This window comes from Chelonia mydas, chromosome 1 (assembly GCF_015237465.2).
Source record: "Chelonia mydas isolate rCheMyd1 chromosome 1, rCheMyd1.pri.v2, whole genome shotgun sequence".
In the NCBI taxonomy this organism is placed as follows: Eukaryota; Metazoa; Chordata; order Testudines; family Cheloniidae; genus Chelonia; species Chelonia mydas.
Window position 1 is genome coordinate 274,639,939 of NC_057849.1, and position 12,511 is coordinate 274,652,449.

The 12,511-nt window shown below is 42.5% G+C and overlaps 1 long non-coding RNA gene across 2 annotated transcripts in view; it reads left to right on the plus strand.

Moving 5' to 3' along the window:
- Positions 1–2,657: 2,657 nt before the first annotated feature.
- LOC122465895 overlaps positions 2,658–12,511 on the plus strand; it is a 36,487-nt gene continuing 26,633 nt past the window's right edge. The window contains exons 1-3 of one of the 2 annotated variants that reach the window (XR_006291028.1): positions 2,658–2,775; positions 3,047–3,071; positions 11,395–11,509. This is a non-coding gene — a long non-coding RNA (uncharacterized LOC122465895). The remainder of the gene's footprint in view (positions 2,776–3,046; positions 3,072–11,394; positions 11,510–12,511) is intronic. The other variant, XR_006291027.1, reaches the window with a different exon arrangement.

Here is a 12,511-nt window from a genome sequence, read left to right on the forward strand (position 1 = left end):
ACTATTTTATTGTCTTTTTTACCTGTGCCCTCCACTTCCTTCATTTTGAAGGTTAAAAATCATAGTGAAATGGAGCACATTTAGAATGAAAAGTCTGTAGCTCACTCTCTTACTAAACAGGTGCCCAATGGGAGGTGAGGAGGCGGCATGATAGACTGTCCTCACATAAGATTCTGACCACTGCAGAGACCATACCTGATTTGCAAGCACTGCAGAAGCAGAATGCAGTGTTGTCAGAAGCAATAAAACAGGTGCAGGCAGGGAAGGAATTGTCACAGGACTTGCCCTTAAAAACCTTGTAAACCAAAATTAACCTTAGCAAGGGAGAGTTGCTTAGTCACGGATAGCGAGAATAAGGAAGCAGTATGGGTGGTGCCAGAGCAAATTTTGTAAAGATCTGATTTATATTTGGTAAATGATATTCTCTCAGGAGGATATCAAGGGGAACTGATAAAACCATGCAAAAATTGAAAACTAGGTTGGTGGCCGGGTCTAAGAAATGTGAAAGGTACTGTGACAATTGCTTAATCTGTGCAACAAACTAAGTTTCAAAAGGTGAATAAAACGCTTCTGTTAATTCAAAGTGCACACACTGAAGACACTCCCTTTGCTGTATCTCTACAGATATTGGACCGTGGCACCACCATATTTGATAATTGGGCAGTTGTCCATTCTCTGGGTTATTTGGAAGGAGACCTCTACCAGAAGCATCTGGAGCTACCACAACTATTGGTATTTCATCTAGCAATCAAATCTGGAGGACACCACATGTGGCCTGCTGCTCTACAAACGAATATTGGCATATGTGTCAGTGTGACATCCTTGGGCACCACAATTTGTGTCTGGCCTGCAATGTGTTGGCACGAGGGGGCTGCAATCCCTGAATGGATCTTTAATGGCTCCCAGTGGAGCAGATTACTGTCATACCAGTGAAAAAGGTCCATAGTAATTAACTTGCATACACTGCAGTTTATTCAAGAAGGAATTACACAAGTGGTAAAGGGTTACATTAAGCACACAACTCCCATGTTAGACATTAAAGAACTATAAATTAAGAGCTATACATTCCTCTTAGTGAGTCTCTCTTTCACAAACATACACAAACAGGTCCTGTGCTAGCCTCACACAGTTCCTGCTTGGCAAACAGAGAAGGTGGTTACCAATTCTATGGATGATTTTTTCTCTCCAGGTCTAGTCTCCTCAACTCTCTGGTCTGTCTCTGATTCCCTTGCGGCAAGGCCTTGACTGCCTGGAAACCCCTCTGGCTCACAGTCCTACTTGAACAGAGTTTTGGCTACTTTGTCTAGTTGCGATGCTTATTTAAGTGTTAATTAAGGAATCTCCCCAACAGTAATTGAATTTGCTTGATTTTTATACTCTTTTTCCTCAAAGGAGTCACATGTTTGAAAAGCATGCCCAGTGGGCGTGTGGCTACTAACTTTTACCTAATTAATACTTTAGGAGGAGACTGCAGAGTGGTGCCAACTGAACATTACCCCACATTCACTCCCTTATCAATCTTTCACTTCAGCCCCCTGTGTGATGTCCTTCAACAGGGTCGAGATGCCCTGGTCAGCCCATGCTCCACTTGCGATATTCTACACATGTTGTTTGCTTTCAAGTGGACATATTTGCTGACTCAAAGATCAGTATTGATCATACATGCAGCATGGAGCCAGTCAGTTTCACCTATGCTGTCTGCCTGATGCTAAGAGAAGGATTTTGCTCCCAGAATCCTCTTTCACAGTTCAGTCATGTCAAGCCATGTTCTCACCATTCATTCAGTATGGCCACACCAATTCGGCACCATCCCAACAAGATGGCTCAACAAGAAAAGTGATATAGCTGCTACTGCCTGGTGAAGCTTAGCAAGTGGCGATGCCCAGCAGTAAGGGTGACCTGCAATATAAATGGATAGTAATATATAGTAACTAATTATAAAAAAGTCACTACTCCAGATTTGTTTCACTCCTCATACGTGCAGCATTATGGGTTTAAACCATGATTATGCCCATTCCAATTTACCGCAATTCATTCATTATTCAAAGTGAGCTCAGTCACCAGGATGAAGTTGAGAAGTGCATACCAGTTTCTAACTTACACAGTGATCCACTAGCCTTTACATTTTTTTAAAAATTATTAGATCTAAAGAACACCCATTCAGATTAGCAATGACCCACACAAAACAAAACAAAAAGTTCTCGATGGCATCAGGCATGATGGTGACTTAGAAATACTTATTTCTAATACATGAATGGAGGTTACTTTTAAGGGTGTGATTGTTTTAAACATAGTTTTTTGTGTGATTTTGCTTGTGTTGTCACTTATGCATTTTGCTCAAACAGATGTTGCACTTTGGATGCTTGCATAGAGCTACATACAGTAGATTCTGCTTCATAGCCATACTGATACTAGCAACTTTCACTTAATGGCAACATTTTGCTGGGAACCAGTCCCATCCCATTAACATCAATAGAATGTGCCTTGTGGGGCTGCAGCCAGAAAAGCCTGCCTGCAGCCAATGCTCAGTCCATCCTAAATGCTTCAGTCTGGGGCTGCACCCTAGCAAACCTGCCTGCATATTGGAGATAAGGGGCGGGACTGGGAGGGGAGGCTGTGGGCAAGGCAGCAGCAGGGAAGAGGGCTGCAGTCCAGATGTTGGGGCTGCATGGTATCTCTCCCTGCACTCTCCTGGCTGTGCCCTGGTGGAGGACTGCACACAAGGAAGGAAACACTGGGACATGATGAGCCCCAAACTCCACAGAGCAGGAAGAGGTAAGGTGCAACCCCATAGGCTCACAGCACCCTTGCTTTCCATAGAAAGCCCTGGCATCCAGGCTGCAGCCCCCCTTCCCACTGCTGCCCTGGTTGCAGGCAGGTTTGCAGGGCTGCAGCCAGTGAAGGCATGTCCCAGCACTTCCTTCCCTGGCTGCTGCCTTGCAAACCTGTTTTCCACTTATTAGTAACTGCTAGATAATGACAACTTTTTGCTGGCAACTGAGGGATTGCTAATAAACTGAACCTGCTGTATATGCATTTTTCACAGGTGCCGCCCTGATGCTGTGATCAAGGTGACAAAGGGGGAACTAGTAGTTAAACTGTCTGTTCTTTGTATACGCAGAATTTGTCAGAAGCAAGATGTATGTTTTGTTTAGATCAACTCACTAGGACAGGGATTCTCAAACTGGGGGTCGGGACCTCTGAGGGGGTCGTGAGGTTATTCCATGGGGCTTGCAAGCTGTCAGCCTCCACCCCAAACCCTGCTTTGCCACCAGCATTTATAATGATGTTAAATATATAAAAACGTGTTTTTAAGTTATAAGGGGGGGTTGCACTCAGAGGCTTGCTGTGTGAACGGGGTCACCAGTAAAAAAAAGTTTGAGAACCACTGCACTAGGACATCAGAGCAAACGGAGCTGATGCGGGAAGTGACCACAATTTGTGTGGCAAGACAGAAGATCAAACTCCAGAAACACTGCCCGAAAAGCATCAAGAAAATTGACAACAAAAGGCTAGCAGACAAAACATTACAGCAGCGATTTTTCAAAATGAATTGATTTCAGGGCTTAGATCCACAACAAGAAGTCAACATTAACACGACCTGGCCCTTCCTGTGTCTCAGTATCACAGATGCGGCAATAGCTGCAGTTTGGTTTCCAGAGTAACAAATCTATAGTCTGGGTGAGTGAGGATATGTGAAAGAATGGAAACCTGTGACCTCAGAATGGAAAAAGATGTGTGAAAGAAAAGAAAGGATGTGTGAAAGAAAGGAAACCTGTGACCTCAGAGCACCCAAATGCAAAATGGTAAGGGTTTTCCTGGTATGTAACAGTAAAACTCAGCTAGCCTGATTAGCTCATTACACCTCACACACTTTTATTTAAAAGGTGTCACGTAATATATCATTTGAAAACTAATAACGCACTGGTCATTAATCACTGTGAAATGTCTGTAACAACACTGATGGTGAAGCTATGGATACTCTGCTATATTTTGGAGACTAAACAAAGGAGGCAACATTTCTCCCCAGAGAAAAGGGAAGACAAACACCAGTGTCAATGGCGAAGTGAGTCAGGTGTGACCAGAGACATGGACAATGGACTTCATTTGCAGGAGATTGCAGGAAGGGCATTTGCATTGTAAAATCACAGGAGACTGTGAAATCAATATGGCTTCAGCTCTCTGGGGTACTCAGCAAGAAGAGTCAAGCTGAGCCCCCAGGAGGGCTTCCTGACTCTGAAGTCCAAGATAAACTTTGGGGAATATAAGGAACTGTTTAAAGACTTTGAGGGTATCCAACTCTTAAGTGAACAAAGAAACCAGCATTTTGATGTTGTAAGGGTGGATCCTGGCTGGAACAGCCAGTCAAGCTGGAGAAATTGCTGTGAATAGGGAAACCATGCTGAACAAGAATAATAGCTGATTAAGTTTTAGTCTTAGGAGAGTGTTTTGCTTTTGTTTAACCATTTCTATCTTTATTCCTTCTTCTTGGTATCACTTAGCCTATGTTTTCCTGTTAATAAACTTGTTTTTACTATAAACTAGTTCAGTGCTGTGCTTTAAATAAGTGTTAAATTGAGCTGAAATGTATTGACTTTTTAAAAGGCGCAGTGAATGTAAATTGATAGGGGCTGTGTACTGCAGAGACACATCTGTGAGGAGCTCGGGGGCTGGAGTTCATTGTTACCTGCAAGGCAAGGTTATGACTTGTAGATTCAAGGAATTTGCTGGTAAGGAAGACAAACTGGTATGGCAGGAAGCTGACAGTCTAATCACCAGCATAGCTCACTCTTGCTGAGGCAGAGAGGAAACATCCAGAGCTGTGAGCCACTGTCCTGAGTAGCATGTGACACCAGCCAAGGCCAATATTTTTCTCAAAAACACCTACAGAAAAAGCAATAGCAAAAAATCTGTATAAAACACAGGACAAAGCAGTAAAAAGCAGTGCAAGAAGAGATGAGGAGAAAAATGGATAAGATCGCCAAAGGAGCTGAAGCAGCTGCTGCAAGAGATGATAGAACTTTGTTGAGTAAATAGCTTTTTATTAACTGGCACGTTTACATCAGCTGGCAAGCCTGTTACAGATAAACAAGGAAAGGCCTTAGTAACAGAATGAATAATGATCCGCAGAGTATTTTCAACACTCCTAGAAACTACTGACTAAATTAGACACACACTACTAGATGTGACATCTCTTATCACAAACAAAAGTGAGAGACACAATAAAGCTAACCTAAGAAAGCTGCAGTTGCAAGCTGCTAGGAAAATGTTGAAAGCTTGTGATGAGACCATTGATGTAATCCCCAAACTTTTCAGATTATGGGACCAGGAAGAGCCTCTCAAACAATGAAAAAATGGCATATATCAAAATACCAGAGATGTGACCTAAGCAACTGCAATCAGCTGGGGAGCTGTTACACTCCTTTCAGTGTTAGGCAAAATCTTCTGCAGTATCATCTTAGCTTTACCTTAAAAGCTTTCTTTATTCTACCTAAGTGAAGAGCAGGCTGAATTTCAACCTGGAAGATCATGTCGAAGAGGTTTTCAACCAAAGCATAATAATCAAAGACAGCATCAAATGCATAAGCGCCGACTCTGTCAGTGCGCCAGGGCTCGAGCACCCACAGAAAAAATTTAGTGGGTACTTAGCACCTAACCGTAACCAGCTCCCTCCCTCCTCTCCAGTGCCCGCTCCTGCAATCAGCTGTTCTGTGGCATGTAGGAGGTGCTGCGAGGAGGGGGAGGAGCAGGGATATTCAGGGAGGGGGTGGAACTGAGTAGGAAGAAGTAGAGCAGGGGGCAGGAAGAGGAGGGGTGGGGTGGGGCTTTGGGGAAAGGGGTGGAATGGGGGCAGGGCGTGGGGCTGAGCTGGGGTTGAGCAACCCCAAGGAAGGAAGGAAGCCGACACCTGTGATCAAAGGGCAAAATCTACTCTTCATAATCTTTGTAGATTTTTAAGAAAGCATTGACAGCCTCCACGATTTATTCTTGAACATCTTGCAGTGTTACGGAATACCAACAAAAATAATCCTCAAGGCTTTATATCTAGGTGCAGCTTGACAATTAAAGTAATGCCTACCTGGGCAAATAGTTTAACAAACACTAGTGTCCAAGAAGGATATATTCGCTCACTTCTCCTGTTTGGCATTGCCATTGATTTATGTTAGCAGTATAGATGGATATAACAGGCATCACAGGGTTTAACAGTATACAAAATTTTTAGATTTGCTGATGACATAGCTCTTCTAAGTGATAGTTCAACATGCAAGCAAAGACCAAAAGATTGTCCAGCATTGCAAAAAAGGGGTTAATAATTAGTAATGAAAAAAACAAATCTAATGAGAACCCAAGCAACTCCTAACTTGAGCATTATGTTAGAAGCAGAGGAATAAAAGAGGTGAGACAATTCACATACTTTAGAAGTAATATGCAAGCTAATGGGGGTTATCTGGAGGGAATAATTTCATGACTTAGAAAGAGACAGGTGCATCCACCACTTAAACAAGATTTAGTAATTGAAAATCTACAACTGAAAGACCAAACAACAAATCTTTTCACTCACACGTTGTTTCCACTTTAATATAGGGATGTGAAAGCTGGAAATCCACCAAATGTACAGACATTTAAATGCCTTCCAAGTATTAAATGCAATGAATTTATAATAAATGCCAAGATTCATCAGAGTTCAACAACCCTTGTCTCCAAAGTTATGCAGAAGAGAAAATGGATGTTTTTGGTGTCACACCGACAGACCCCGGCCGTCAGTGGGCAAGATTGAACGGGGGCCCTCTGGAGCTTAGTGCATGAGCCTCTACCACATGAGCTAAAAGCCAACTGGCTGCTAGCTAAGGCTGTAGAGCAGACTCATATTCTCTCTCTCTCTGCGCCACTAGATGGGACAGAACACCACACCCAGGAGGTGTGTAGGTTACACTGGGACATAATAACGAAGCCAGAATGTCTGCCTTGGCAGGCATGCCATTAGGCAGCTGGAGGAACACTGTAAAAGAGGCCAACCAAAAGAATCCTTCAGTTGGACAGTACTTGGAGAAGGAAAACTTATGGGACTTAACAACACAGAACATGCAAAGAGTGGCCCAGGACAGATAGGGATGGTGAAGCCTTATTCATGCCGTAAGGGACAATTGGTATAGAAAGGATTCAAATACCATACAAAATGTAACTGGGAAGATCATGAACTTACCCTGTCAATCTGACCATTTCTCTCTCTTCTTTGAATCCTACCACTGGCTCTTTCTTCCCCACTGCATCAAGTTCAAACTTTGTCTCCACCTTGAAGGCATTGGATAAATCTATCCCTCCCTATTGATACAGCCTTTTATAGCATTGTTCCCTTGCACAATCAGTTCTTTCACAACCATCTCCATGATTTCTTCCATATGATTCCTGCAACTGCTTGCACTCTCTCAACCCTCCTAACAGCCTCTCCCAGCTATTTTTATATCCTTCAATTCCTGTCCTTCCTTACTGCCCCTTGGCTTCAGAATATTTTCTTCTGTTCATTAAGGGCTCCAATTCAGCATAATCTTTAAGGCTATTCTTAGATTTAAGCACATGCTTAAGGTCCGCTGAAGTCAGTGCCCATGTTTCAAAGAAAGTTTAAAATTAAGCATGTGCTTAAGGGCTTTGCTGAATCATGGCCACACATCCTTTCTTATAACACACTTATAGGCCTTCATCTGTGATTTCCCCCAGAATATCTGTACTGCTTCAGAATTGTTCCAGAGTATCGTATCTGAACTACATAGCTTGGAACTACATAGCTACATACGTATCTGAACTACATAGCTGATTGGGTCCTGATGCTGCAAACATGCATGTGTGAACTCGACTCAGGTCAATGAAGTTACTAATGTGGATGGGTATTTGGAGGATTGGGTCCTTAGATTGTAAAATCAGAGGGGTAGGAACCATGCCTTTTTTGTTGTTGTTTTTTTTAACAGAGGTGAGTACACTATGAACTTTCAGTAAGTATAGGACTTCTCGTATTGGCAAAAAGAACATAACATTAGGACAGTTTCCTGGATGCAGCTGTCAGGGCAAAGCAGTATGCAGTTGTCCATCTTGATTAACTCAGTTGCTTCTTAAAGCTTGAGGAAAAGGATGTTTTTGAGATTTTGATATAGTCTGTGGAATTCATCACCTGACGTGTGGTTTTGTGAGGGACCAGTAGGAAGCAGAAGTCTTTATAGATCTTAGCAACTACAGAAGCTAGTTCTCCCCCCTTTGGTAAAAACGATATTTTCCCCTGCCAATTTATAATAGTAATAATGACATGACATCCATCTGGTGTCAGCACAATTTAAATTGGACTCCACATTTGGCCTGGCTGACTTGAGTTCCGTGGACACCAGCAGTGATAAGTGGCATGTTAGGGTTACTGATTTCCCAGTGATATCTGTACTACTGATTTGTGTCCAACAGCAGAGCTGTGTGATGAAACCAGATGAGGGTCACAATCTTAAAAGTAAGGTTCTCAAAACTGGGTCTGGGCTGGTTTATAGTGAGGAATGTAAGCCATGTGACAGTCAGTGGGTTTTCCTGGATTTGCTAAATTCTGTCTGGTTTCATGTCAGTTTTTGTTGAATTTCCTTTGAATTTTTAGTCCCTGAAAAACAAAGTTGGAAAATAAGTTGACATTAAACATGGGCCTCTGCTTTGTACAATTCTACTCAATAGTCTAAGACCTGAGGAAATGTGTAGGAAATAACTTTAGTTCCTGTGGTGAGGGCCCATGTTCATTAAATGGATCCCATAGCTTCGTATGGCCTGAGATAATATTGTTTTTTTCCACAGTAGGCTGAGATCCCTTCCACAGTCTTTAGGGAGTCAGGAATTAACTCCAGAAATGGTTGCTTTGCTCAGCAATAAACGCTTTTATGTGGGCAGAGGCAAAATCTCAGTGTAAGGGACTGTTTAGGCGCACCTAGGAGGACTCTCAAATACGTTTCTCCATTTCAATGTACTGAGTCTCTCGAATGTTTAGACATACAAATTAATACTCTCTAACCCCATTAAGAGTCCAATTCCATAGCCTGCAATTCCAGTCTCTTAGGCCCAGATCCACAATGGAATTTAGCAGTACTGTAGCATAGCTATAGTGATGCAGTTGTACCATGGCCCAAGAAGCTATGGGTGCCCAATCAGGAGAGGCCACTCTACCATAGGCACCATTGTAATTATGTTCTAATTTTCCAAGATGGTAAAGATAAGCGAAATTTCCAATTTTTGGGGAAAGGAGCCCCAATCTATTCTTGCTCCAGGGCCCTCTAGGGCCTTGCTAGGTCCTTGGTATTTAAGCTCCTAATTTCCATTGACTTCAACTGAAGTCAGTGGAAGTTAGGAGCCTAAATACCTTGTATGAGTTTGGGCCTTAGTCCTGAAACAGGATACCTTCTGCCCTATGTGGTGCAAGCTTGGACAGGTGAGTATCAGTCTCTGCTGTGTTGCCTGGTGTCCACATCTGCGGTTGCCATGCTGGTCAGGGCTGCTCTGCTGCATCTGGGTTGCTCTTCCAAAGAGGCTGCAAATGTGCTGCAACCTGCTCCCTCTGGCTATTCCCCTAACCCCGGTGATATTCAGGCCTCCTCCAAATGATGGTCTTAAGCACATATCCTTGCGTAAGCTGGATGGCTCCTCTCTCCAGCCTCATTGCCGTGCCAGCCAATTGGCTGAGAACCAACCAGGTGACCTGTAACCACCCTGTCCCCAAGAGCTCTGCAGGGCAGAGTTCTTGCACTGAAGTGGTATTCCAATCCTCTCATGATAAGTGGGCTGGCAGAAAAAAAATTCTTCCCAGTTCATTAACTATCTGTGGATCTGGGGTCAGCTCCCCGCTCTGCCTGCTTCCTAATCAATCCAAGGCTTGTGGGGATAGGGCTGGTCCTTTGATACTGAGGCCCTGTGCATGCAGGACTTCACAGTTCTGACATCTTACAACTTAGACACTAACACTCCACTTCATTTCGGCTCCAGAAAAACTACCCCCAATAGACAGAATTTCATGGACTGATAGTGAGAGAGAGAGAGAGAGACACCCCCTCACACCCACATCTGGGGGTAAAGTTGCTTTCAAATACCATGAAGAAAATATTGACAAATCTCCTAACACTTCTCCCATAAGAATTGTTTCTTGCTTGTATGAATATATTGTAGTCGTTTGGCTGCATGTTGCTATTCCCAGAAGACTGCCCAAATATCTGCCCATTTTAACCTCTTCTCCATCATATCCTGCCCCTTGCACATTCTTTGGGTCACAGTTCCCTTGAGCTGCTTCTCATGTTTGTTGCACGTCTCCTTTTCACTGTCTTTCCTCCAAAGCAGCAGCAGCAGCTCTTCTGCTGCCGTTTCCTTGGCTTAGAACCAATTCCCATTTCCTGCCAAGTGCCATAGATCCTCCAAAGTGCTTGTTCTGCACTTGTAATTTTGCTACTTAATATAAAAGAGCAGAATTTGCTCTGGAGCTCTTCTATAAATAGAAGAGAATTTTTCCAAGGTCTCACACTAATTTGCCAAACTGATTGTATCCCTGATAATTGACTTGAATCATAAAATGACACTGTCTCCTCTTCTACTAGAACTATAATCTATTAGTTTTTGTATAGTTATTTATATTCTGAAGGGGGAACATATTTTCTTTTTATACACTAACATCCAATATTCTGTTCCCTTCCTCTTATGTTCAAACCTAATTAAAGTTGTGAAATAAACCAACAAAAAGTCTGGATACTGGAACTTTAAGCCTGATAGAGCTGACCTTAAATCCTTTTTTAAAAAGGGGAAAAAAGTCTGTTTGTCAGATACCCTCAGATAATAATAATGTTTTTAATAAAAACAGAGGTGTGTGTGAACTCTGAACTGTCTAAACAAAATAACTTGCTCACTTCTACTCTGCTCCCAACACAAATATCCCAAAGAAAGTAATTTAAATTATGGATTAGTGTCCTGAACAATTTTAATCTAACAACAGATCCATTTTAGATATATAAGTGTGGGAAAATGATAAAGCTTAACATTTAGCAGTAAGGCTTTTAAAAATAATGTAATTTAAGATCTCAACTCACAATACTATAAGGCTGGTAACTGATGTGGTAATTTTGCTATTCTGGGAGAAGGTGAGTGGGGAGAGAAAATGTATAAAAATATTTGTTGCAAAAATAGTTGATTGCCATTGTGCTTTAAATAAACGTACTGAAAACTGTGCAGACACGTAGGGTCAGATTTTCAAAAGGCTTAGTCTCCCTCCTGACAAATGGTATTTGTGCTTGTAATATTTGCAATTGCATAACTGAATTCTAACTGAAATTTGCACCCCAGACTAAATACATGTACAAATCAGAGTAACTATTTTTAATGACCTATTTTTGTTTGCAGATCTGGTAGATCCTCATTGCTTCAACAACTGCCCTGGATGGTTAAGGCTAGTCTGTGAGTCAGGAGCCCTGGGTCTGATATGTAGCACTGGGATAGACTTCCTTTGGAACATTAGGTAAGACACTTAGGCTGGAATTTTCAAATGATTATACATGCTTAAGACAACTGGTGTGCTCTCCAGCTGGGACTTGGCACATGTTTAGGTGCTTAGGTGATTTTTGGAATCTGTCTGCAGTTGTGCTGGGGTCTCACTTGTTTGGGTGCTTGTTTGAGTGAACCAAGAAGACAGGGACAAAAACTATGCAGGAACTCTGGAGTTAGCATACTTTCCATCAGTGCCTGGCATGCCATAGTGCATTCAATACTTTGGAGAGCTCCTAGGAGAGACAATGCTGCCTTCTGGAGTAGAAAATAAACCCACCCAGGGAGGACGACCGACCCACTCAGGGAGGACGACCGACCAACCTGAGGTTAGTTTAATGGTGTTTGTAGCAAGATTCCCTTGGTTTTGCAATGACTCCTTTGTCCTCTGTAGATCAACCATACCAATACTGTTCCAAAAAGTAGTCTGGTTTAATATGGAGTGAATAGAAAAGACCATTAATATCCAGACCGTACAGATTTGCACAAGACCACATGTATTCATGACAATGGTAGAAGGCATATCCTAGCTAGTATTTTGCACCTCTCTCAGGAGACATATCTTCTAAAGAACTTGGTTCTTCACTCATCATAAATCTTCTAGCAAGTCTGAGAGCAACCTTATGCAGTGCTTGAACAGTCAGAGAGCATTTGGTCTTCTCAAAAAGAGCTTCAGGAGTCTCTGCATCAGAGTGGGGGCAATATGCCCCCAAAATGTTTAACAAGCTGTTCCTGGTAAGTTGCATGGTTCAATATCTTTTGCTTAGGGAGGCTGGTACTAATGATGATATGAACCCAACAAATCAGAGTGCTCAGGAAGAAGGGAATGAAGGGCCTCAATAGTGAAACACAATGAACAGGATTTAGGAGGTGGTAGTAGACCTGGGGTGAAAAAGTCAGTCACTTTTACTGAGCCTAAGAGAATAGGGTGATAGCAAATGCTTTTTCAGGTAACGATGGGGAAGAAATGAACAGG